Genomic DNA, 13,542 nt, shown 5'->3' with positions numbered 1-13,542 from the left:
GTGGCTCTTGGCCATGCCAAGGGCACTGCAGGGAAAATCAGCCAGATTAATGAAGGATGAATTCCAGCAGCAGCAACAGAACTAGACAAGCACAGTGGTGGTGGACCTAGAACCAGTTCAGCAGCTGACAACCCCACACCACACACCATCACTGCTCCCACACAGCTTGGTGCCTCAAGCAGCTTTTGCAGCTGGCAGCAGGCTGGGGCAGTGCCCCAGGGTCACTTGGAGATGCTGCAAGTGGTCTCCACATCTGGCCAGACTGTGGAATGGGTTCTCCAGGGAGGTTGTGGATGCCCCCTGGCTAGAATTGCTCAAGGCCTCATCCAACCAGCCAAGTCTAGCGGAGACGTGTCCCTGCCCACGGCAAGGGGGTTGGAGTCGATGATCTCTGAGATCCCTTCCAACCTAAACCATTCTATGATCTTCTGACAAAGCACATTGGTGGTCCCTGCTACCCATGGTGGGACCCTGAGGAGGAGCAGTGGCTTTGGGAGGGGTGTTCTTCTCTGAGCTGGGATGAGTTACCTCCTGCAGAGGAGGCTTTGGGGCTGGGTTCGTTCTCTGTGCACGCTGCCGGATCCGGCGGTTGCAGCAGGCGTGCAGAAAGCACAGCAGGAATGTGGAATGAGATTGGATCTGACAGCCCATCTTCTGGGGAACATCTCTGTAAGCTGCAGGAAATGGGAGCAGCCAGCTGGAACTGCCACTCGGCTGCCGCCCAGCCCCAGCAGGGCTCTCCAGCTGGGAGGGTCCTCCCCAGGTCACCCCACAGATGCGGATCGATGGGCTGGGGACAATGGGATGAGGCTCACCAGGGCCCAGTGCTGAGTCCTGCCCTTGGGTCACAACAGCCCCAGGAACTCTCCAGGCTGGGGGCAGAGTATCATAGTATCAGTCAGGGTTGGAAGGGACCACAAGGATCATCTAGTTCCAACCCCCCTGCCATGGGCAGGGACACCCCACACCACATCAGCCTGGCCAGAGCCTCATCCAGCCTGGGCTTAAACACCTCCAGGGATGGGACCTCAACCACCTCCCTGGACAACCCATTCCAGGGCTTCACCACTCTCATGGTGAAGAACTTCCTCCTCACATCCAGCCTGAATCTCCCCACCTCTAGCTTCATTCCATTCCCCCTAGTCCTATCACTACCTGAGATCCTGAGCAGTCCCTCCCCAGCCTTCTTGTAGCCCCCTTCAGATATTGGAAGGCCACAATTAGGTCACCTCAGAGCCCTCTCTTCTGCAGACTGAACAGCCCCAACTCCTTCAGTCTGTCCTCATAGGAGAGGTGCTCCAGCCCTCTGATCATCCTTGTGTGAAAAGTCTTCTCCTCATCATCTGGGACCTGAGGGGATTGGAGTGCTCAGGGCTGGGTGGGCAGTGAGCATCCATTGTAATAGAGTCCTGGAATCATGGAATGGTTTGGGTGGGAAGACACCTTTTGAGCTCATCCAGTCCAACCTGCTGCAGTCAGCAGGGACATCTGCAACCAGAGTAGGTTGCTCAGAGTCCCAAACAACCTGACCTACAATGGGCACCAGGATGGGGCATCTCCCACTTCTCTGGGCAGCCTGGGCCAGGTTCTCACCACACTCAGGGTCAAACATTTCTCCCTTCTCTCCAGCCTGAATCTCCCTGTTTGAGTTCAAACCATCACCCCTCATCCTGTCACAACAGGCCCTGCACAAGAGTCTGTCCCTGATTTCTGATTGCCCCCTTGAAGCACTCAAAAGCTACCAGGTCTCCCTAGAGCATTCTCTTCTCCAGGCTGAACAACCCCAAGTCTCTCAGCCTGGCCTCACAGCAGAGGGCTTCCAGCACCCTCCCAGCATTGCTGTGGTGGTCTCTGGCCCCTCTCCAACAGGTCTCTGTCTGTGCTGTGCTGAGGACTCCAGGGCTGCAGGTGGGGTCCCAGCAGATTGCAGCAGAAAGGCAGAATCCCCTCCCTGCCCCTGCTGCCCATGCTGCTGGGGATCAGCTCAGGACACAGCTGGGGCTGGGAGTACTTGGCCCCAGCTCATCTCCAGCTTAGCAGCCCCCAGCACTCCCAAGTCCTCCTCCTCACAGGGCTGCTCTGCATCCTGCACCGTTTGGTAGCGAGGCTACCCCAGCCCACGAGCAGGACCTTGCCCTTGGCCACGTGGAACCCCACAAGATGCCCTCAGGTAGAGCGCCCCGAGACGCCCTCCCCGCTCCCACGGTGGGCGCTCTCCGGGCGCCGGCTGCCCAGCCCGGGCGCGGAGGCTGCCGGCGGTGGCACGGTGCCGGCGCAGCCGCGGCTGGCACAGGGCGGGCGCGCCGGCGGGCAGGGGCAGGTGCCACATCGATGTGTCGGCGCGGGGTGACGAGCTGAGCGCGTTTTCTGCTCGCATTCCGCTGTCTGCCCGCATTAGCAGCCGGGCCGCTCCCAGCGCGCCGCCAGGGCTCGCTGATCTCATCTCCCACCCATGGCTGGGCGTCGGGAGGTGGTGTTTCAGCGCCGAACTGCCTCCTGATGGTGGGCTCGGGGAGATGTTTGGCTTGGAAAAGGCCTCCAAGCCAACCATCAACCCGACACCACCACGGCCACTGTGCTGTAGAATCAGAGAATTGTCAGGGTTGGAAGGGACCTCAAGGATCAGCCAGCTCCAACCCCCCTGCCATAGGCAGGGACACCTCACACCACAGCAGGTTGCTCAGAGCCTTACAACCCTCCAGGCATGAGGCTTCCACCACCTCCCTGGGCAACCTGTGCCAGTCTCTCACCACCCTCATGGGGAAAAACTTCTTCCTAACATCCAGTCTGAATCTATCCATTGCTATTCTTGTTCCCTAATATCACTCCCTGACACCCTAAAAAGTCCCTCCCCAGCTTTCTTGTAGCCCACTTCAGATACTGGAAGGCCACAATAAGGTCTCCTCGGAGCCTTCTCTTCTCCAGACTGAACAACTCTCCCAGAGATGGTGACTCCACCACCTGCCTGGGCAGCCTGTTCCAAAGCCTGGCCACTCTTGCAGCACAGAAATTGTTCCTCATGTCCAGCCTAAACCTCCCCTGGCACAATTTCAGGCCATACACGTGTGGCATACAGAACCATGGAGCTGTGGCTAATGCAGAGCTGGACAATACCCACCCTGGGTCAGGACCAGAGACATCTGGTGTAGGGGAGGAACCAGGGGGCCAACAGCTCTGCTGGACACCAGAGAGTCATTCCACAAGGCTTTAGCTGATCAGTGAGGATGACTGGAGAGACACTGCAACAGGTTGCTCAGAGAGGTTGTGGATGCCCCCTCTCAGGAGGTGTTCAAGACCAGGCTGGAGGAGGCCTTGAACAACCTGGGCTAATGGGAGGTGTCCCTGCCCATGGCAGGGGCTTGGAACTAGACAATCTTGCAGGTCCTTCCAACCCAAACCATTCTGTGGTTCTGTGATTCTTTGAGTCAGAACATGGGGAGAAGCAGGGAGCTACTCAGGAAGCTTCTCTCACCCTGAGTTGTTAGGAGAGGGACCTCCAACTGGGGATGTTTTTAACCTGCCCCAAGCTACTTCATTTCTGCATGAACCAGGACAACTTCGGGTGTTGGCATATCCCAAACTCCTTTGAAAAGATCCCATTTGGCTTTGCAGCTGCTGAGCTCCAGAGGATCCAGTCACTGGACGTGTGCTCAGCTCCTCCTGTTCTGTAGTGCCTGAGCCATCAACATGGAGAATCACAGAACCATAGAATGGTTTGAGTTGGAAGGGACCTCCAAAGGTCTTCCAGTCCAACCTCCCTGCAGTGAGCAGGGACATCCTTCACTGGGTCAAGTTGCCCAGAGCCTGACCTTGAATAGCTCTATGGATGGGACCTCAACTGCATCCCTGGGCAACCTGTTCCAGTGTTCCATCACCCTGGTGGGAAAGAACTTCCTCCCAACGTCCAACCTGAATCTACTCTTCTCTAATTCCAAACCACTGCCCCTGCTCCTATCTCTACAGGCCTTTGTAAACTGTCCCTCTCCAGTTCCCTTCAGGTACTGGAAGGCCACTACTATGTCTCCCCAGCATCTTTTCTTCCCCAGGCTGAACAACCCCAGCTCTGGAGGTCTTCTCTATGCCTCCCTCCCCCCATGCAGGACACCACACCCCACAGCTCCCAGTAGTATGTCTGGGATTATCCCAAGGAGTCCACGGGAAGCTGGGGAGGGGGGGACTGAGCTGCCACCTCCTGCACCAAGAATGGCTCTAAAAATAAGCTTTTCATCCTCTTGCATCCTGTCAAGGCTTTAAATAGCTGTTTGGAGTGAGGTGGTGAAAGCTGTGGAGTTCCAATCACTTCTGACAACTTGGGAGCCGAAAATAAATGGGAATGAGGAAAGAGGAGGAGCCCTGTCCCTCACCAGGGCCACCCAGGGGAAGCACCCATGGGCTGAGCCCACACAGCACCCTGTGACCATCAGGTGCTTCTGGGCATAGGGGATGGAAGTGGTTTGTCCTGCAGGTCACCCCGGGATGCTGACCTCAACACTGGCTGCCTGTGCCTGGGGCAGGTTCTTCCACCCTCAAAAATATTGGTCATCAAAGCCCAGGATCACTCCAAGAAGGACTTTGAGGTGGGGGAAAAGGTCCAGAGAAGGGCAATGAAGCTGGTGGAGGGTCTGGAGAACAGGGGTGGGGAGGAGCAGCTGAGGGAACTGGGGTTGCTCAGCCTGGAGAAGAGGAGGCTGAAGGGAGACCTTCTGGTTCTCTACAGCTCCCTGAGTGGAGGCTGGAGCCAAGTGGGGGTCGGTTGCTTCTCCCAAGGAACAAGGGACAGGACAAGAGGAAATGGCCTCAAGTTGCCCCAGGGGAGGTTTGGGTTGGGTGTGAGCAACCATTTCTTCACTGAAAGAGCTGTCCAGGCCTGTGCCAGGCTGCCCAGGGCAGTGGTGGGAGTCCCATCCCCGGAGGGCTTTCAAAGCCCTGGAGATGTGGCACTGAGGGCCGTGTTTGGTGGTGCCCTGGCAGTGCTGGGGGAGCCATTGGACTCTCAGAGGGCTTTTCCCACCCAAACATTTCCCTGGCTCTCTAAACCAGCCTCCTCCGTGCCACACAGCAATACCCAGAGCTGGCACCGTATCTGCCTTCCCACAAGCCCAGCTGGGGAGAGAGGTGACCCCTGCAGGGTGCTGTGAGCAGTGGGGCCGAGCCGTGGGGCTGTGCCAGCCCTGCCCTGCGCGCCAGGCTGTGAGCAATCGCCGCTCGCGGCCCTGCCAGAAACATTCTGCTCCCCTGTGTGCTGAACTTTGATCTTTTATTCAATTTCCATTCTTCTGGAAAGCCCAGAGACAAAAAGGATGCCCTGACGCTCTCCAGCAGGGAGGAGCTGCCAGCAGTGACCCTGCTGCCTGCCCGTGAAAAACAGACTCATGGAATCGTGGAACTGCTTGGTTGGAAGAGACCTCTAAGCTCCTGGAGTCCGACTTCTACCCCAGCCCTGCCAGGGAACCGCTGCCCCATGGCCCTCAGCATCACATCTCCACTGCTTTGAAACCCCTCCAGGGATGGGGACTCCACCACTAAACCACAATGGGGCTGAGCAGGGATGGGGCTCCAGGACCAAATAGCTCTGCCTTTGTAGAGTCTGGAGGAGCCTCCCCCAGGCACTGGGGGTGGGCAGGGGGTGGTGGAGCATCTGCCTCTCACTGTGGGCTCAAGCCAGGCTCTGCTTGCTGGCATCATGGGAAGGACCAGCGAGCTGCAGCTCAGCCTCCTCCTCAAACAGCTGAGGAGGAGGGGATGGGAGAACCACAGCTTTATCCCAGATCCCTGGCACTTCCCACCCAGTGCTGGGCTCCAGCTGCCCCTCACTGTGTCTGCTGTGACCCTGCAGAAGGTCCCAGACCTCTCCTGGGTGGTGCTGGGAACCTCTCAGAAGCTCTGTTCCTGCTCCTCTGGGCCGGCTCGCTCTGGGGGGGGCTGATCCCAAACAGCTGCCAAAATGTGGAGCAGGCTGTGGGATTGGTGAGACATGAATGATGAGGAGGGTGAGGGTGAGGATGGAGATGAGGATGGGGTGAGGATGGAGGTGAGGACAGAGGTGAGGATGGGGACGGGGGTGAGGATGGGGACGGGGGTGGTGCCACTGCCAGGGCAAGGAAGGAAGCAGCTGGTGCTGGGAGAGAATCAGCTGGATCTGGTGGCTCATGAAAAGCAAGAAGTGATGGGAGTGGGTGTTAGCTCTGTCCCATGAAGCTGGGTGGCACCTGGCTGGGGGGACACCCCATCTGGCTGGCATCCACCAGGGTACAGGCAGGTCTGGTGGGACCTGTTCACCTGTGGCTCCAGCACCCTTGCCCATGGCTGCACCCATAGAATCCCCCCATGGTGGGGCTGGAAGGGATCTCTGGTGACCTTCCAGTCCAACCCTCATGCTAAAGCAGAGGCACCACCAGCAGCTTCCCCAGGGGCACAGTGCCCAGGTGGGTTTGAAAGTCTCCAGAGCTTCTTAAGAAGCACTCATGCTAAATTAGGACCACCCTTGCCCCCTCCTCTTCATGCACTGCCCAGTGGTGGGGAGACTCAGCACCCTTGGTGGTGGGATGGCCTCTGCTTTGGGAGCTTCACCCGAGCTCCACAGCACAGCAGCTGCACTGAGAAGCAGTTGCTGCTGTCTCTGTCAGGAGGATGTGTCCCCCAACAACAGAACGATGTGGAGGTGAGAATGAAGCTTAATCATGGATAATGTGCTCCCAGGGGAGGAGATGCCAAGTGAAGGATGTGGCACCAGCAGTCATGACACTGCAGAGCTGGCAGTTCAGAAGCCTCACAAAATGCAGGGATTTCAAACCCACCTGGACGCTGTGATCCTGGGCAAGCTGCTGTGGGTGACCCTGATGGAGCAGGGGGGGTTGCACTCCAGAGGTCCCTTCCAACCCACAGGAAGCTCAGGCAGCCAGATGAGGAAAGGCTCCACTGATGTCATGGCATTTAAACTGATGAAGCCCACCAAGGAGTGCCACATCCACCACCTGTTTCCTCTCCAGGCTTTGGTGAGGTGTTAAGATTTAATCAGGACCTACCACCCAGGGTGAGCACCCAACTGACCACACCTGGAAGCCTGAGGGGCTGGGACACCTCCAGGCAAAGGCTTGAGCAGAGAGATGTGCCCAAAGGCAACCTGGCACATCCTATGGGAGCTGTGGTCTTGCTCTGGTCAAGGCTCAAGGGTGGTGAGACCCTGTGCCAGGCTGCCCAGTGAGGTAGGAGATGCCTTATCCCTGGTTCCATTGCAGGTCAGGTTGGTTGGGGCTCTGAGCAACCTGCTCTGGTTGCAGCTGTCTCTGCTGACTGCAGGAGGGTTGGACTGGATGAGCTTGAAAGGTCTCTTCCCACCCAGACCAGTCTGGGATTCAACCCTCCCAGGGTCAGATCACTGCATGGAAGTGTCCTGGGCATTGCCCTCACCCTCCTCACCTTGGTGGTCCAAGGAAAACTATGCCCAGATGCCAGCCCACAGCTCCTTCAGCCCAACAGAGCAGCCCAAGCAGCTCTGCTCCTTGCCCTCCCCATGCCCAGCCCTGTGGGGAGCTGTGCCATGTGCCAGTGCTGCAGCTGAGGGGGTGGCAGTGGCAGTGCCCCTGCCCACTGTGTGAACACCACAGCCATTTCCCTGGTGAATCACCAGCACACACAGCGCTGGCACCAGGCTGGGCACACGTTGCAGGATCCCAGCTGTCCCCAGTACCACCCCACTGCCAGGACACATCACAGGGGTCACACCAAGACCTCTGGATGCCATCCAACAAGGTGCCAGGGGAGGGTGACTCTGGGTGTCCCAGCCCTGGATGTGTTGACAGGTTTGGCTTCTCAGCTCACATCAGAGCCCTGCTCCCTGCCGGGGCAGTGCCAGGGCCGGTGCCCCACACTGGGGCATTGCTGCTGGCAGCCTCCATCGCTCCCTCAGCCTAGGCCCAGGTAAGAGCCGTGCCAGGGGCCGTGCCAGGCCCGTGCGGTGTCAGGCACACACAGTCCATATAGCAGGTGACATCCAGTGGTTGTGGGGAGCAATGCAGCCCCGCTGCCGTCGTGGGCACAACCGCCCTGGCACCCACCCCCCGCGTATGTCTACCAGCCCCAGGCACCTCGCCGGGCTCCGTGCCTCTGAGCAAGGCCAGACGATGCTTGGAGGGTGGCACAGATGTGGGTGAGCTGCTCCTGGGCAGCTGCCACGCTGGCAGGGATGGGGCGGGGGGGCACAGGGACCGGAGCGTACAAAGCTCCTGCACAGCCCCAGCTGTGCCCTGATGCTCCTCAGTGAGCTCCCACCGAGGTGCCCTGCAGAGGCTGGCATCTCCCAGTGCCCTTGCTGGGATGCAGTGGGTGCTGGAAGAGCCTTTCCTCCTGCACCCTGCGCCAGTAACGCCCAGTTGAGCTGCTGGGAGGGCACAGGGACAAGGGACATGTGTGGGCACTGCCCCAGAGGGTGACTCTGCTCCCGCGGGACTGGTGCTGGCACGGGAGGCTGGGATCCCCCCAGACAGCAGTGGGAAGAGTGGGATGTCCATGCCCAGTCAATACCAGTGAAAAGCAGTCAGAAAACAAGCCTCACCTGCAGCCAGGTTTCATCAGCATCCCGAAGTACCCCCTGGGCACGGGATGGCCCCCAGGCACTCTGGACGTGCCAGGGCCGGGGTCACCAGCAGGTCCAGCTGCTGGAGCAGGAGACACTGGGAGGTATTTGCAATTTCCTCCCACCCGGGGACCTTCTCCTTGCCTCTCCAGAGAGCTTCCCCTCCCTCCGGGCACTGCTTTAATAACAGCGGGGGGAGGGGCGGGGGGAGGGGCGGGGGGAAGGGGGAATGAGGAAGGGAGGGGGCACAAACGACCCCATTGATGAGGCACCGGTGATGGGAGCTCATCTGTACCAAAACCTCTCCACCAGACCCTCGTGGGTCCCACATCTCAGCCCCGTGGCAACTGGGACCCACGGGGAGGGCTCATCCTGAGCCCTGCTGCCCCCTGCCAAATGAGGGTTGTGCCATGGGACACCCCAGCCCCACAGAGCAGGACCTGATGGGACACCCCACACCTGCAGAGCTGGGGCCTGATAGGACACCCCAGCCCCACAGAGCAGGACCTGGTGGGACACCCCAGAAGCAGAGCAGCCTTTTGCCGGTCCAGTGGCAGCTGCAGGCACTGGTGTGTCAGCACTGGGCTGGCTGAATTCATGGGACACCTCCACCAGCACTGCCAGAACCCCCCCGTGCAGCTCTCACCCCAGCACATCCAGATCAGGGCTGCTGGGGGACAGCAGGTCCCTCATGCCACCTCCCTCCTGGTGCTGCCCAGCCCCCCGTGGCCACCATGCTGGCACGGTGGACGAGCAGCTCTGCCAGGAGACCCATGCTGGGGCCGTGTTTACTCTGAGCCCAAAGCTCCCAGCACTCAGAGCTGCTCAGTTGCAGAACCACCAACCCTGCTTTGTGCTTCTCCAGCCAGATGAAAGGCTTGGCTCTGGCCACAGCCTGTCCCCAGGCTTTGTCTGGCCCAGCTCCTCCAGCTTTCCCACCACGCTGGGATGGTGGCACCCAGTTAAGGCAGGTGGCAGTGCCACGGGAGCCACTGGAGCGGCCAGGGATGATGTGGGGCTGGAGATTCTCTAGGATGGGGCTTGAGGCTCTTGTTAAAGCTGAGGCTCCTCCAGGAGCTGTTGCAGCCAGGAGGAAGAATCATGGAATTGTCTGGGTTGGAAGAGACCTTCCTGAGTCCAACGATCACCCCAGCACTGCCAGCTCACCCCCAAACTGTGTCCCCCAGCACTCCAGCTCACCCCCAAACTGTGTCCCTCAGCTTTGAAACCCCTCTAGAGATGGGGACTCCACCACTGCCCTGAGCCAGGCATGGACAACCTTCAAGGGCAAGAAACTGTACCTCATGTCCAACCTAACCCTCCCCTGGGGCAACCTGAGGCCATTTCCTCTTGTCTTGTTCCCTGGGAGAAGAGACCAACCCCGACTTGGCTCCAGCCTCCTTTCAGGGAGCTGTAGAGAGCCAAAAGGTCTTCCCTCAGCCTCCTTTTCTCCAGCCTGAGCAACCTCAGTTCCCTCAGCTGCTCCTCCCCACCCCTGCTCTCCAGACCCTTCATCAGCTTCCTTGCCCTTCTCTGGACCTTTTCCACCACCTCAAAGTCCTTCTTGGGGTGAGGGGCCCAAAGTGACCTCAGGTTTGGAAGTGTAGCCTCCTCAGAGCTGTGAGGCATGCCCTGGCTTGGGCAGGGGCTGCAGACTGGGCACAGACTGGTGTGGGATCCTCTTTGGTGTTGCCTCAGGTTGTTGCACTCCTCCCCCTTCAATCTCCCCATCCACAGCAGTGCAGACACGATTGTCACTGTCACCCCTCTCCCCCCACGGAGGCACAGGGTGGGGCAGACCCCGAGGCAGAGTGAGGGATTAGGGACAGTGCCAGCAGCATCAGCAAGATGGGACACAGGGGAACATCTGCCAGGGAAGGAGGGCAGGAGGCAGATGTTCCAGAGGGGACAGTTTGTACATTCCAGAGCCAAATGCTGGACATGACCTGGTCCCACAGCCCCAGCCCTGTCCAGCTCTGAGCCAGGGAGCCTGGGGGAGCTGCACAAGGCTCTTCCTGGGCACCTCACCTGTCCCTGGCAGGACTTGGTTAACTCCAGGCAGGACAAACATTCCCAGATGTGCTGCCCGTGGAATGGGAGGCTGGAATGTGGGTCAGCAGGACGTGACTGGAGTTCTGAGTGTGCCTGCACAGCGGCAGAAGCTGCAGGAGATGCTCAGAGGCTTCATGTGCAATGCTCCCTGAAGTGATGGCTTCAGCAGAGCCACCTCAAAGTGCAGAGAGAGCAAGGGGCACCTCGCTGGGCTCACCAGGGCTGGCATCACCTCTTGTCACTGTGGTGGAAAGCAAACCTGGACCAAGGAAAGAATCAAAGCTGCAGCTGTCCTGAGCTGATGGTGGCAAAGATCATGGAGTCCCCCCCAGCTCATGAGCTGATGGTGGCAGAGATCACAAAGCCCCCCCCCCCCCCGCCAGCTCATTGTTCCCTAACAAAGGAACTAGCCAAAAGCTTTTAGTTTTGAGTAAAAAAATCCATTTCCACCTCCAAGTCCTTCTGTGCTTGTGCCCAGCCTGGGGGAGGCTGACCAAGGCCCCAGGGAGTGGTGGGGGAAGGGAAGGGAGAGGTCAGTGTGGTGGGGGAGGAAGGAGGACACAGGACATTGGTACTGACAGCTGCTCTGGGGACTCCACCCTTCCCTGCAGACCTTCCTCATTGCTACCTTCAAACCCTGTTTCCATCAGCGGGGCAGACAGCATGGCATCAGATGTGCCAGCCCTGGGGCACCCAGCACGAGCTCTGCCACCCACCTGCAGCTCCAGGGGACGGGGGTGGGGGCCCTTAGAGCCAGCAAGGACCCTCGGGTGCTGCACTGGCCTCGTTTCAGCCCAAAGGTACTTGTGGTGAGTCCCCGGGAGCCAGCCTGGTGCTGGGTAACCAGGGGCAGTTGTTGCTGATGGACCAAGTTCACCAGCTTGCCATCACCACTGAGCTCTGGTGATCAGCAGGACCAGATGCCACCATGCAGAGTGCCCCCATCCTGGAGGACATTGCTCCCACCTCAGGGATGCCCAGAGCAATGACCAAAGGACAGAAGGACCCTGGCCAAGCCAGAAGCACCACCTTGACATCACCCCACCAACAGCTCTGGAGGAGTCCTAGGGGTTTGTTTGCTGCTGACTCATGCCAGGAGAAGATCTCTGGTGGAACCCAATGTTCCCTCATGCTTGAGGGCTTTGGCAGGCTCATGCATGCCCAGGCTGAGGAGTGGAGACCTGGATTCCTCAGCTGTGCTGGAGCTTCTACAGGAGAGGCTGGGGTGCTCCAGGGCTAGGGCTGGTCCTGGCCCCCCCATCCATCCCACTCCAGCAAGCAACCTCCACCTCCTCTATGCCTCCCTGCCCAGGGCAGAGCAGGCATGTGCCCACCAGGCTTGGCCACTCTTCTTGAGAATGCTGAGAAGGAGGAACCACCCATGAGAGGGGAAGGGGACACAGGGGAAGCTGCGCTGGGACATGGGATGGAGGTGGCACCACGGGCACAGGGACCCCAGCTTCACCATGGGATTCACAGTGAGGAGGGCTGGGGCAATGGACCTCTCCCAGCTGCCTGCTCTGGGGTGCTCTGGCCTTTCAGAAAGGGGGTGCCCCCAGCCCCCCAGAGCGGGGCAGGCAGCAGCTGCTGGGGCCTTTCTGCAGTGTCAGACGAATCCACCCTGCCAGCTCTGGAGCTTAATCCCCAGCCCATGGCACAGAGGCCGGTCCCACCCTGCAGGGAGGGGACTGAGGTTATGAAATTTGTGAATGGGGAGTGTCTGGGGGGCTGGAGCAGAGGCAGAGCCCAGCAGGCAGAGGCCACTCGCAGCCCAGGCTCCCAGCACCGCAGCGCTGCCACCTTCTCGCCCGCACCCGACCCGCGACGCCACCGCGGAGAAGAGGCGGCCGGGGATGCCCAGCCCTCCCTCCCACGCCGTGCCGGCTGACCTCGCTTCTTGCCTCTTCTACCCCACATTTCTAGGGGAGGGGGTGTGGAGAGAGGACTCCAGAGGCCATTCTCATTCCCTTATCACTTTTCCAGCCCAGCTTCTTCTCTCTAACTGTTGGACGGAGAACTGATAAGGGTATGCGAGTGGCACCAGCGGCGTCCTGGCTTGTTCCCGGGCTGTCCCCAGCTGCCTGCTCGCTGTGCTGCAGATGTTGTCTCTGACTAAAGCTGCCTGCACAGCCAAGGGAAGGGTTAAAGCAACAGCTTCTTTCCATCGGGAGCCAGCAGGTCCTGTCCTGGGGGCTTTGGTTTTTTATTTCTCCTTTCAGCATCTCCAACCTCTACGGTGGTGGCACCCACAGCAGGTCCCCAGCAGGAGGACACCTGGTTTTAACCCAGGTCCGGAGAGCCCCCCTTGGTGTGAGGGGTCCTGAGGAGGTGTTTGAGTGTGGTGTCCTTTGGTTCTGTTTCACAGGAGGTCGCCCGGAGCTCTTCGGAGTTGGGGTCAGGAGTAGCTATGGAAGTAAGAAGTAAGTGTTGGGTGAGTGCAGGAGCTCAGGGCTCCATCTGCATCCAGAACTGCTCAGGTTCAGTTCTTTACCCCCATGTTCACCCCATTTTAAAGGTGGGCGCTCGACCCACTGCCGGCGGAAGGACCTGAGCTGCCTCTCCCCCTGAGCCGGAGCAGCGGAGCTGGGATTTAGGGAAGGAGCCCAAAGCCTGAGGTAAGGAGGAGACTGCCCATGAGGTGCTGACACCCAGCCTGGGGGTGCTGTTGGAGCACGGGGTCCCCACCAAGCCCAGGGTCACTGGGGGTCCCATGGGGCTGGCCCCATCCCACAAACTGCTCCTGGAAAGCACCCAGGATTCCCTACGCATCCCCAGCCTGTCCTGGTCTCCAGCTACCCCAGTCAGTCAGACCTTCCCCCTCCCCACCAAAGTGTCCTCCACGGACAGGGGGGCAGGAAGGGCTGTGCCATGTTGCCAAGCCCATGCTGCCACAGCAGTGTCCCAGGTGCTGCCTT

The 13,542-nt window shown here is 59.5% G+C and overlaps 1 long non-coding RNA gene across 1 annotated transcript; it reads left to right on the top strand.

The window, feature by feature from the left end:
* Window positions 1-12,699: 12,699 nt before the first annotated feature.
* Window positions 12,700-13,228, top strand: LOC137444060 (uncharacterized). The gene is made up of 3 exons (XR_010988063.1): window positions 12,700-12,805; window positions 12,993-13,047; window positions 13,143-13,228. It is a non-coding gene; the product is annotated as an uncharacterized lncRNA (long non-coding RNA).
* The last annotated feature ends 314 nt before the right edge of the window (window positions 13,229-13,542 follow it).

This window comes from Melanerpes formicivorus, unplaced genomic scaffold, assembly GCF_026170545.1.
Source record: "Melanerpes formicivorus ecotype bairdi unplaced genomic scaffold, bMelFor1.0.p_v2 SCAF_10, whole genome shotgun sequence".
Taxonomy (NCBI): Eukaryota; Metazoa; Chordata; class Aves; order Piciformes; family Picidae; genus Melanerpes; species Melanerpes formicivorus.
The sequence above is the reverse complement of the archived record's forward strand: the minus strand, read 5'-3'. Positions and strand labels throughout refer to the sequence as shown.